This window comes from Oncorhynchus keta, chromosome 23 (assembly GCF_023373465.1).
Source record: "Oncorhynchus keta strain PuntledgeMale-10-30-2019 chromosome 23, Oket_V2, whole genome shotgun sequence".
Taxonomy (NCBI): domain Eukaryota; kingdom Metazoa; phylum Chordata; class Actinopteri; order Salmoniformes; family Salmonidae; genus Oncorhynchus; species Oncorhynchus keta.
Window position 1 is genome coordinate 9,583,974 of NC_068443.1, and position 12,628 is coordinate 9,596,601.

The 12,628-nt window shown below is 46.1% G+C and overlaps 1 protein-coding gene and 1 long non-coding RNA gene across 4 annotated transcripts in view; one reads left to right on the forward strand and one right to left on the reverse strand.

Moving 5' to 3' along the window:
- The window catches only part of LOC118377070 (zinc finger E-box-binding homeobox 1-like), a 138,071-nt gene that overhangs the window by 58,402 nt on the left and 67,041 nt on the right, over nt 1-12,628 (forward strand). The window lies entirely within an intron of this gene.
- On the reverse strand, nt 4,096-8,476 carry LOC127910960 (uncharacterized). Of its 2 annotated transcripts, none has more exons than XR_008077007.1 (3): nt 8,403-8,476; nt 5,853-5,916; nt 4,096-4,108 (listed from the first exon to the last, which is right to left on the reverse strand). It is a non-coding gene; the product is annotated as an uncharacterized LOC127910960 (long non-coding RNA). The 2 variants fall into 2 exon arrangements; XR_008077006.1 differs by lacking the exon at nt 8,403-8,476 and adding an exon at nt 6,992-7,065.

Here is a 12,628-nt window from a genome sequence, read left to right on the forward strand (position 1 = left end):
TCTTCCTGTTTAGAGTTACACCTTCCCTCCCCTCTTCCTGTTTAGAGTTACACCTTCCCTCCCATCTTCCTGTTTAGAGTTACACCTTCCCTCCCCTCTTCCTGTTTAGAGTTACACCTTCCCTCCCATCTTCCTGTTTAGAGTTACACCTTCCCTCCCATCTTCCTGTTTAGAGTTACACCTTCCCTCCCATCTTCCTGTTTAGAGTTACACCTTCCCTCCCCTCTTCCTGTTTAGAGTTACACCTTCCCTCCCATCTTCCTGTTTAGAGTTACACCTTCCCTCCCCTCTTCCTGTTTAGAGTTACACCTTCCCTCCTGCCTTCCTGTTTATAGTTACACCTTCCCTCCCATCTTCCTGTTTAGAGTTACACCTTCCCTCCCTCTTCCTGTTTAGAGTTACACCTTCCCTCCCCTCTTCCTGTTTAGAGTTACACCTTCCCTCCCATCTTCCTGTTTAGAGTTACACCTTCCCTCCCATCTTCCTGTTTAGAGTTACACCTTCCCTCCCATCTTCCTGTTTAGAGTTACACCTTCCCTCCTGCCTTCCTGTTTATAGTTACACCTTCCCTCCCATCTTCCTGTTTAGAGTTACACCTTCCCTCCTGCCTTCCTGTTTAGAGTTACACCTTCCTCCCATCTTCCTGTTTAGAGTTACACCTTCCCTCCCATCTTCCTGTTTAGAGTTACACCTTCCCTCCCATCTTCCTGTTTAGAGTTACACCTTCCCTCCCATCTTCCTGTTTAGAGTTACACCTTCCCTCCTGCCTTCCTGTTTATAGTTACACCTTCCCTCCCATCTTCCTGTTTAGAGTTACACCTTCCCTCCTGCCTTCCTGTTTATAGTTACACCTTCCCTCCCATCTTCCTGTTTAGAGTTACACCTTCCCTTCCTGCCTTCCTGTTTAGAGTTACACCTTCCCTCCCTCTTCCTGTTTAGAGTTACACCTTCCCTCCCTCTTCCTGTTTAGAGTTACACCTTCCCTCCCTCTTCCTGTTTAGAGTTACACCTTCCCTCCCTCTTCCTGTTTAGAGTTACACCTTCCCTCCTCTTCCTGTTTAGAGTTACACCTTCCCTCCCATCTTCCTGTTTAGAGTTACACCTTCCCTCCTGCCTTCCTGTTTAGAGTTACACCTTCCCTCCCATCTTCCTGTTTAGAGTTACACCTTCCCTCCCTTCCTACGCCTTCCTGTTTAGAGTTACACCTTCCCTCCCATCTTCCTGTTTAGAGTTACACCTTCCCTCCCATCTTCCTGTTTAGAGTTACACCTTCCCTCCCTCTTCCTGTTTAGAGTTACACCTTCCCTCCCCTCTTCCTGTTTAGAGTTACACCTTCCCTCCCATCTTCCTGTTTAGAGTTACACCTTCCCTCCCATCTTCCTGTTTAGAGTTACACCTTCCCTCCCATCTTCCTGTTTAGAGTTACACCTTCCCTCCTGCCTTCCTGTTTATAGTTACACCTTCCCTCCCATCTTCCTGTTTAGAGTTACACCTTCCCTCCTGCCTTCCTGTTTAGAGTTACACCTTCCCTCCCATCTTCCTGTTTAGAGTTACACCTTCCCTCCCCTCTTCCTGTTTAGAGTTACACCTTCCCTCCCCTCTTCCTGTTTAGAGTTACACCTTCCCTCCCATCTTCCTGTTTAGAGTTACACCTTCCCTCCTGCCTTCCTGTTTAGAGTTACACCTTCCCTCCCATCTTCCTGTTTAGAGTTACACCTTCCCTCCTGCCTTCCTGTTTAGAGTTACACCTTCCCTCCCATCTTCCTGTTTAGAGTTACACCTTCCCTCCTGCCTTCCTGTTTAGAGTTACACCTTCCCTCCCATCTTCCTGTTTAGAGTTACACCTTCCCTCCCCTCTTCCTGTTTAGAGTTACACCTTCCCTCCCATCTTCCTGTTTAGAGTTACACCTTCCCTCCCCTCTTCCTGTTTAGAGTTACACCTTCCCTCCCCTCTTCCTGTTTAGAGTTACACCTTCCCTCCCATCTTCCTGTTTAGAGTTACACCTTCCCTCCTGCCTTCCTGTTTAGAGTTACACCTTCCCTCCCCTCTTCCTGTTTAGAGTTACACCTTCCCTCCCCCTTCCTGTTTAGAGTTACGCCTTCCTGTTTAGAGTTACACCTTCCCTCCCATCTTCCTGTTTAGAGTTACACCTTCCCTCCCATCTTCCTGTTTAGAGTTACACCTTCCCTCCCATCTTCCTGTTTAGAGTTACACCTTCCCTCCCCTCTTCCTGTTTAGAGTTACACCTTCCCTCCCATCTTCCTGTTTAGAGTTACACCTTCCCTCCCCTCTTCCTGTTTAGAGTTACACCTTCCCTCCCATCTTCCTGTTTAGAGTTACACCTTCCCTCCCCTCTTCCTGTTTAGAGTTACACCTTCCCTCCCATCTTCCTGTTTAGAGTTACACCTTCCCTCCCCTCTTCCTGTTTAGAGTTACACCTTCCCTCCCCTCTTCCTGTTTAGAGTTACACCTTCCCTCCCCTCTTCCTGTTTAGAGTTACACCTTCCCTCCCCTCTTCCTGTTTAGAGTTACACCTTCCCTCCTGCCTTCCTGTTTAGAGTTACACCTTCCCTCCCATCTTCCTGTTTAGAGTTACACCTTCCCTCCTGCCTTCCTGTTTAGAGTTACACCTTCCCTCCCCTCTTCCTGTTTAGAGTTACACCTTCCCTCCCTCTTCCTGTTTAGAGTTACACCTTCCCTCCCCTCTTCCTGTTTAGAGTTACACCTTCCCTCCTGCCTTCCTGTTTAGAGTTACACCTTCCCTCCCATCTTCCTGTTTAGAGTTACACCTTCCCTCCTGCCTTCCTGTTTAGAGTTACACCTTCCCTCCCATCTTCCTGTTTAGAGTTACACCTTCCCTCCCCTCTTCCTGTTTAGAGTTACACCTTCCCTCCCCTCTTCCTGTTTAGAGTTACACCTTCCCTCCCATCTTCCTGTTTAGAGTTACACCTTCCCTCCCATCTTCCTGTTTAGAGTTACACCTTCCCTCCCCTCTTCCTGTTTAGAGTTACACCTTCCCTCCCCTCTTCCTGTTTAGAGTTACGCCTTCCTGTTTAGAGTTACACCTTCCCTCCCATCTTCCTGTTTAGAGTTACACCTTCCCTCCCCTCTTCCTGTTTAGAGTTACACCTTCCCTCCTGCCTTCCTGTTTAGAGTTACACCTTCCCTCCCCTCTTCCTGTTTAGAGTTACACCTTCCCTCCCTCTTCCTGTTTAGAGTTACACCTTCCCTCCTGCCTTCCTGTTTAGAGTTACACCTTCCCTCCCCTCTTCCTGTTTAGAGTTACACCTTCCCTCCTGCTTTCCTGTTTAGAGTTACACCTTCCTTCCTGCCTTCCTGTTTAGAGTTACACCTTCCTTCCTGCCTTCCTGTTTAGAGTTACACCTTCCTTCCTGCCTTCCTGTTTAGAGTTACACCTTCCTTCCTGCCTTCCTGTTTAGAGTTACACCTTCCTTCCTGCCTTCCTGTTTAGAGGTACACCTTCCTGTTTAGAGTTACACCTTCCCTCCCATCTTCCTGTTTAGAGTTACACCTTCCCTCCCATCTTCCTGTTTAGAGTTACCCCTTCCCTCCCCTCTTCCTATTTATAGTTACACCTTCCCTCCTGCCTTCCTGTTTAGAGTTACACCTTCCCTCCCATCTTCCTGTTTAGAGTTACACCTTCCCTCCTGCCTTCCTGTTTAGAGTTACACCTTCCCTCCCAACGTCCTGTTTAGAGTTACCCCTTCCCTCCCCTCTTCCTGTTTAGAGTTACACCTTCCCTCCTGCCTTCCTGTTTAGAGTTACACCTTCCCTCCCATCTTCCTGTTTAGAGTTACACCTTCCCTCCTGTTTTCCTGTTTAGAGTTACACCTTCCCTCCCAACGTCCTGTTTAGAGTTACACCTTCCTTCCTGCCGTCCTGTTTAGAGTTACACCTTCCTTCCTGCCTTCCTGTTTATAGTTACACCTTCCTTCCTGCCTTCCTGTTTAGAGTTACACCTTCCCTCCCTCTTCCTGTTTAGAGTTACACCTTCCCTCCCCTCTTCCTGTTTAGAGTTACACCTTCCCTCCTGTTTTCCTGTTTAGAGTTACACCTTCCCTCCCCTCTTCCTGTTTAGAGTTACACCTTCCCTCCCCTCTTCCTGTTTAGAGTTACACCTTCCCTCCCATCTTCCTGTTTAGAGTTACACCTTCCCTCCTGTTTTCCTGTTTAGAGTTACACCTTCCCTCCCATCTTCCTGTTTAGAGTTACACCTTCCCTCCCATCTTCCTGTTTAGAGTTACACCTTCCCTCCCATCTTCCTGTTTAGAGTTACACCTTCCCTCCCCTCTTCCTGTTTAGAGTTACACCTTCCCTCCCCTCTTCCTGTTTAGAGTTACACCTTCCCTCCTCTTCCTGTTTAGAGTTACACCTTCCCTCCCATCTTCCTGTTTAGAGTTACACCTTCCCTCCCATCTTCCTGTTTAGAGTTACACCTTCCTCCTGCCTTCCTGTTTAGAGTTACACCTTCCCTCCTCTTCCTGTTTAGAGTTACACCTTCCCTCCCATCTTCCTGTTTAGAGTTACACCTTCCCTCCCATCTTCCTGTTTAGAGTTACACCTTCCTCCCATCTTCCTGTTTAGAGTTACACCTTCCCTCCTGCCTTCCTGTTTAGAGTTACACCTTCCCTCCCATCTTCCTGTTTAGAGTTACACCTTCCATCCTGCCTTCCTGTTTAGAGTTACACCTTCCCTCCCCTCTTCCTGTTTAGAGTTACACCTTCCCTCCCCTCTTCCTGTTTAGAGTTACACCTTCCCTCCCGTCTTCCTGTTTAGAGTTACACCTTCCCTCCCATCTTCCTGTTTAGAGTTACACCTTCCCTCCTGCCTTCCTGTTTAGAGTTACACCTTCCCTCCCATCTTCCTGTTTAGAGTTACACCTTCCCTCCTGCCTTCCTGTTTAGAGTTACACCTTCCCTCCCCTCTTCCTGTTTAGAGTTACACCTTCCATCCTGCCTTCCTGTTTAGAGTTACACCTTCCCTCCCCTCTTCCTGTTTAGAGTTACACCTTCCCTCCCCTCTTCCTGTTTAGAGTTACACCCTCCCTCCTCTTCCTGTTTAGAGTTACACCTTCCCTCCATCTTCCTGTTTAGAGTTACACCTTCCCTCCCTCTTCCTGTTTAGAGTTACACCTTCCCTCCCATCTTCCTGTTTAGAGTTACACCTTCCTCCTGCCTTCCTGTTTAGAGTTACACCTTCCCTCCCATCTTCCTGTTTAGAGTTACACCTTTCCCCTCTTCCTGCCTTCCTGTTTAGAGTTACACCTTCCTCCCATCTTCCTGTTTAGAGTTACACCTTCCTCCCATCTTCCTGTTTAGAGTTACACCTTCCCTCCCATCTTCCTGTTTAGAGTTACACCTTCCCTCCCTCTTCCTGTTTAGAGTTACACCTTCCCTCCCATCTTCCTGTTTAGAGTTACACCTTCCCTCCCCTCTTCCTGTTTAGAGTTACACCTTCCCTCCCATCTTCCTGTTTAGAGTTACACCTTCCCTCCCCTCTTCCTGTTTAGAGTTACACCTTCCCTCCCTCTTCCTGTTTAGAGTTACACCTTCCCTTCTTCCTGTTTAGAGTTACACCTTCCCTCCCATCTTCCTGTTTAGAGTTACACCTTCCCTCCCCTCTTCCTGTTTAGAGTTACACCTTCCCTCCCCTCTTCCTGTTTAGAGTTACACCTTCCTCCCCTCTTCCTGTTTAGAGTTACACCTTCCCTCCCATCTTCCTGTTTAGAGTTACACCTTCCCTCCCCCTTCCTGTTTAGAGTTACACCTTCCCTCCCATCTTCCTGTTTAGAGTTACACCTTCCCTCCTGCCTTCCTGTTTAGAGTTACACCTTCCCTCCCATCTTCCTGTTTAGAGTTACACCTTCCCTCCCATCTTCCTGTTTAGAGTTACACCTTCCCTCCCATCTTCCTGTTTAGAGTTACACCTTCCCTCCTGCCTTCCTGTTTAGAGTTACACCTTCCCTCCCATCTTCCTGTTTAGAGTTACACCTTCCCTCCATCTTCCTGTTTAGAGTTACACCTTCCCTCCCATCTTCCTGTTTAGAGTTACACCTTCCCTCCCATCTTCCTGTTTAGAGTTACACCTTCCCTCCCATCTTCCTGTTTAGAGTTACACCTTCCCTCCCATCTTCCTGTTTAGAGTTACACCTTCCCTCCCATCTTCCTGTTTAGAGTTACACCTTCCCTCCCATCTTCCTGTTTAGAGTTACACCTTCCCTCCCCTCTTCCTGTTTAGAGTTACACCTTCCCTCCCCTCTTCCTGTTTAGAGTTACTTCCCTCGCCTTCCTGTTTAGAGTTACACCTTCCCTCCCATCTTCCTGTTTAGAGTTACACCTTCCCTCCCCTCTTCCTGTTTAGAGTTACACCTTCCCTCCTGCCTTCCTGTTTAGAGTTACACCTTCCCTCCCCTCTTCCTGTTTAGAGTTACACCTTCCCTCCTGCCTTCCTGTTTAGAGTTACACCTTCCTTCCTGCCTTCCTGTTTAGAGTTACACCTTCCTTCCTGCCTTCCTGTTTAGAGTTACACCTTCCTTCCTGCCTTCCTGTTTAGAGTTACACCTTCCTTCCTGCCTTCCTGTTTAGAGTTACACTTTCCTTCCTGCCTTCCTGTTTAGAGGTACACCTTCCTTCCTGCCTTCCTGTTTAGAGTTACACCTTCCTTCCTGCCCCATCTTCCTGTTACCCCTTTCCCCTCTTCCTGTTTAGTTACACCTTCCCTCCTGCCTTCCTGTTTAGAGTTACACCTTCCCTCCCCTCTTCCTGTTTAGAGTTACACCTTCCCTTCCCTCTTCCTGTTTAGAGTTACACCTTCCCTCCTGCCTTCCTGTTTAGAGTTACACCTTCCCTCCCATCTTCCTGTTTAGAGTTACACCTTCCCTCCTGCCTTCCTGTTTAGAGTTACACCTTCCCTCCCATCTTCCTGTTTAGAGTTACACCTTCCCTCCTGCCTTCCTGTTTAGAGTTACACCTTCCCTCCCATCTTCCTGTTTAGAGTTACACCTTCCCTCCTGTTTTCCTGTTTAGAGTTACACCTTCCCTCCCACCGTCCTGTTTAGAGTTACACCTTCCTTCCTGCCTTCCTGTTTATAGTTACACCTTCCCTCCCATCTTCCTGTTTAGAGTTACACCTTCCTTCCTGCCTTCCTGTTTAGAGTTACACCTTCCTTCCTGCCTTCCTGTTTATAGTTACACCTTCCCTCCCATCTTCCTGTTTAGAGTTACACCTTCCCTCCCATCTTCCTGTTTAGAGTTACACCTTCCCTCCCCTCTTCCTGTTTAGAGTTACACCTTCCCTCCCCTCTTCCTGTTTAGTTACACCTTCCCTCCTGCCTTCCTGTTTAGAGTTACACCTTCCCTCCTGTCTTCCTGTTTAGAGTTACACCTTCCCTCCCATCTTCCTGTTTAGAGTTACACCTTCCCTCCCATCTTCCTGTTTAGAGTTACACCTTCCTTCCCCTCTTCCTGTTTAGAGTTACACCTTCCTTCCCCTCTTCCTGTTTAGAGTTACACCTTCCCTCTCCTCTTCCTGTTTAGAGTTATGCCTTCCTGTTTAGAGTTACACCTTCCCTCCCCTCTTCCTGTTTAGAGTTACACCTTCCCTCCCCTCTTCCTGTTTAGAGTTACACCTTCCCTCCTGCCTTCCTGTTTAGAGTTACACCTTCCTTCCTGCCTTCCAGTTTAGAGTTACACCTTCCTTCCTGCCTTCCTGTTTAGAGTTACACCTTCCCTCCCCTCTTCCTGTTTAGAGTTTCACCTTCCCTCCTGCCTTCCTGTTTAGAGTTACACCTTCCTTCCTGCCTTCCAGTTTAGAGTTACACCTTCCTTCCTGCCTTCCTGTTTAGAGTTACACCTTCCTGTTTAGAGTTACACCTTCCCTCCCCTCTTCCTGTTTAGAGTTACACCTTCCCTCCCATCTTCCTGTTTAGAGTTACACCTTCCCTCCTGCCTTCCTGTTTAGAGTTACACCTTCCCTCCCATCTTCCTGTTTAGAGTTACACCTTCCATCCTGCCTTCCTGTTTAGAGTTACACCTTCCCTCCCCTCTTCCTGTTTAGAGTTACACCTTCCCTCCCATCTTCCTGTTTAGAGTTACACCTTCCCTCCCCCTTCCTGTTTAGAGTTACACCTTCCCTCCCTCTTCCTGTTTAGAGTTACACCTTCCCTCCCTCTTCCTGTTTAGAGTTACACCTTCCCTCCCATCTTCCTGTTTAGAGTTACACCTTCCCTCCTGCCTTCCTGTTTAGAGTTACACCTTCCCTCCCATCTTCCTGTTTAGAGTTACACCTTCCCTCCCCTCTTCCTGTTTAGAGTTACACCTTCCCTCCTGCCTTCCTGTTTAGAGTTACACCTTCCCTCCTGTCTTCCTGTTTAGAGTTACACCTTCCCTCCCATCTTCCTGTTTAGAGTTACACCTTCCCTCCTGTTTTCCTGTTTAGAGTTACACCTTCCCTCCCAACGTCCTGTTTAGAGTTACACTTTCCTTCCTGTCTTCCTGTTTAGAGTTACACCTTCCTTCCTGCCTTCCTGTTTAGAGTTACACCTTCCCTCCTGCCTTCCTGTTTAGAGTCACACTTTCCCTCCTGCCTTCCTGTTTATAGTTACATCTCCCTTCCTGCCTTCCTGTTTATAGTTACACCTTCCCACCCATCTTCCTGTTTAGAGTTACACCTTCCTCCCTGCCTTCCTGTTTAGAGTTACACCTTCCTTCCTGCCTTCCTGTTTAGAGTTACACCTTCCTTCCTGCCTTCCTGTTTAGAGTACACCTCAAAACAAGTAGCCAACACAGCGGCACGCTTACAGCTATCGTGTTAAAGAGGAGAGGGTATCTGATTACCCAGTTATATCAGTGTGTGTGTGTGTGACCACTATGAGGGGCCTGGTCACCGCCTGCCGACCTGCCCGCCAAGTCCCTCAGTGTGCACATATATGCATGGACGCACACACACACACACTAGATAAGAAGCACAGTATTAATCTGCCGTGACAGGCCACAACCACCCTCACTGTGTTGTCCATACCCCCTCTTACCTGGATTAAAGGGATTTATAATCTATGATTAATTCATTATTCTGCATCATGCTGTTTGCTCTGTTTATACAAGGTCTATATGTAGGCTTCCTGTGTCACAGTAATACTGATGTAGACTTCCTGTGTCTATATGCCAGGCTCACACTAATACTGTAGACTTCCTGTGTCTATATGCCAGGCATACACTAATACTGATGTAGACTTCCTGTGTCTATATGACAGGCTCACACTAATACTGTAGACTTCCTGTGTCTATATGCCAGGCATACACTAATACTGATGTAGACTTCCTGTGTCTATATGCCAGGCTCACAGTAATACTGTAGACTTCCTGTGTCTATATGCCAGGCTCACAGTAATACTGTAGACTTCCTGTGTCTATATCCCAGGCATACACTAATACTGATGTAGACATCCTGTGTCTATATGCCAGGCTCACAGTAATAATGTAGACTTCCTGTGTCTATATGCCAGGCTCACAGTAATACTGATGTAGACTTCCTGTGTCTATATGCCAGGCTCACAGTAATAATGTAGACTTCCTGTGTCTATATGCCAGGCTCACAGTAATAATGTAGACTTCCTGTGTCTATGTGCCAGGCTCACAGTAATATTGTATACTTCCTGTGTCCATATGCCAGGCTCACAGTAATACTGTAGACTTCCTGTGTCTATATGCCAGGCTCACAGTAATACTGATGTAGACTTCCTGTGTCTATATGCCAGGCTCACAGTAATACTGTAGACTTCCTGTGTCTATATGCCAGGCTCACAGTAATACTGATGTAGACTTCCTGTGTCTATGTGCCAGGCTCACACTAATACTGATGTAGACTTCCTGTGTCTATATGCCAGGCTCACAGTAATACTGATGTAGACTTCCTGTGTCTATGTGCCAGGCTCACAGTAATACTTTTGCAAAAATATATAATTATTTTTTATTTTTCATTATGGGGTATTGTGTTTAGATCGATGAGGAAAAAAATAAACCTAGGAGGCTCATGGTTCTCTCCCCGTTCCATAGACTTACACAGTAATTATGACAACTTCCGGAGGACGTCCTCCAACCTATCAGAGCTCTTGCAGCATGAACTAACATGTTGTCCACCCAATCAAAGGATCAGAGAATTAATCTGGTGCTTAAAGCATAAACTACAGCTAAATAGCACTGCAGTGCAAAAAATGTGGTGAGTAGTTGAACCAAAGAGAAAGACATTAGTTGAACATTTCTGAACAATTACATTTCTTCAAAAATTAAGGAGAAGTAAGAGAGGTGGAGAGAGAGCTAGCTATATATATATATACAGTGGGGCAAACAAGTATTTATGAAACCAAAATATAACTTTTTGGTAAAAACTCAACTCGTCGTGTTTGGAGGACAAAGAATGCTGAGTTGCATCCAAAGAACACCATACCTACTGTGAAGCATGGGGTTGGAAACATCATGCTTTGGGGCTGTTTTTCTGCAAAGGGACCAGGACGACTGATCCGTGTAAAGGAAAGAATGAATGGGGCCATGTATCGTGAGATTTTGAGTGAAAACCTCCTTCCATCAGCAAGGGCATTGAAGATGAAACGTGGATGGGTCTTTCAGCATGACAATGATCCCAAACACACCGCCCGGGCAGCGAAGGAGTGGCTTCGTAAGAAGCATTTCAAGGTCCTCGAGTGGCCTAGCCAGTCTCCAGATCTCAACCCCATAGAAAATCTTTGGAGGGAGTTGAAAGTCTGTGTTGCCCAGCAACAGCCCCAAAACATCCCTGCTCTCAGAAAACGTTTGACCTCTGTCATTGGCAACAAAGGGTATATAACAAAGTATTGAGATAAACTTTTGTTATTGACCAAATACTTATTTTCCACCATAATTTGCAAATAAATTAATTAAAAATCCTACAATGTGATTTTCTGGATTTTTTTCCCTCATTTTGTCTGTCATAGTTGAAGTGTACCTATGATGAAAATTACAGGCCTCTCTCATCTTTTTAAGTGGGAGAACTTGCACAATTGGTGGCTGACTAAATACTTTTTTGCCCCACTGAATATATATATATATTTTTTTTTCACTATATAGAAATCAGTCCTCCATTTCCTTCTTACAAAAATTCTACTAGTTTGCCTAATTTCAGTGTGTGACAAAACAAGCAAGTATAGTGTAGAGAATCATTGTACCATCTAAACCGCTGGGAAATATATGTTCCATAACCAAAACATGTGTATTTTCAGCTGTTTGAAGCTGATGTACAAAACCCAAAGTAGGACGCAGAAACTAAACATAAGAACGGGGCGAATAGAAATAGCACACATAGAACAGATCTACCGCTTCTTAGACCTGCTTACAATGATAATGACAGATCTATAACACTAATTTCTGCGTGAATTTGGTTTAGCCTACTCAAACACCCAGCTATGTTATCTAGCTGGCTAAGGCTATCAAACAGAGAGAGATGCTATGTTATCTAGCTGGCTAAGGCTATCAAACAGAGAGAGATGCTATGTTATCTAGCTGGCTAAGGCTATCCAACAGAGAGGGATGCTATGTTATCTAGCTGACTAAGGCTATCCAACAGAGAGAGATGCTATGTTATCTAGCTGGCTAAGGCTATCAAACAGAGAGAGATGCTATGTTATCTAGCTGGCTAAGGCTATCAAACAGAGAGAGATGCTATGTTATCTAGCTGACTAAGGCTATCAAACAGAGAGAGATGCTATGTTATCTAGCTGACTAAGGCTATCCAACAGAGAGAGAAGCTATGTTATCTAGCTGACTAAGGCTATCAAACAGAGAGAGATGCTATGTTATCTAGCTGACTCAGGCTATCCAACAGAGAGAGATGCTATGTTATCTAGCTGGCTAAGGCTATCCAACAGAGAGGGATGCTATGTTAGCTAGCTGGCTAAGGCTATCCAACAGAGAGGGATGCTATGTTAGCTAGCTGGCTAAGGCTATCAAACAGAGAGAGGTGCTATGTTATCTAGCTGACTAAGGCTATCCAACAGAGAGTGATGCTATGTTATCTAGCTGGCTAAGGCTATCAAACAGAGAGGGATGCTATGTTATCTAGCTGGCTAAGGCTATCCAACAGAGAGGGATGCTATGTTAGCTAGCTGGCTAAGGCTATCAAACAGAGAGAGGTGCTATGTTATCTAGCTGACTAAGGCTATCCAACAGAGAGAGAAGCTATGTTATCTAGCTGACTAAGGCTATCAAACAGAGAGAGATGCTATGTTATCTAGCTGACTCAGGCTATCCAACAGAGAGAGATGCTATGTTATCTAGCTGGCTCAGGCTATCCAACAGAGAGAGATGCTATGTTATCTAGCTGGCTAAGGATATCCAACAGAGAGGGATGCTATGTTAGCTAGCTGGCTAAGGCTATCAAACAGAGAGAGGTGCTATGTTATCTAGCTGACTAAGGCTATCCAACAGAGAGTGATGCTATGTTATCTAGCTGGCTAAGGCTATCAAACAGAGAGGGATGCTATGTTATCTAGCTGACTAAGGCTATCCAACAGAGAGAGATGCTATGTTATCTAGCTGACGAAGGCTATCAAACAGAGAGGGATGCTATGTTATCTAG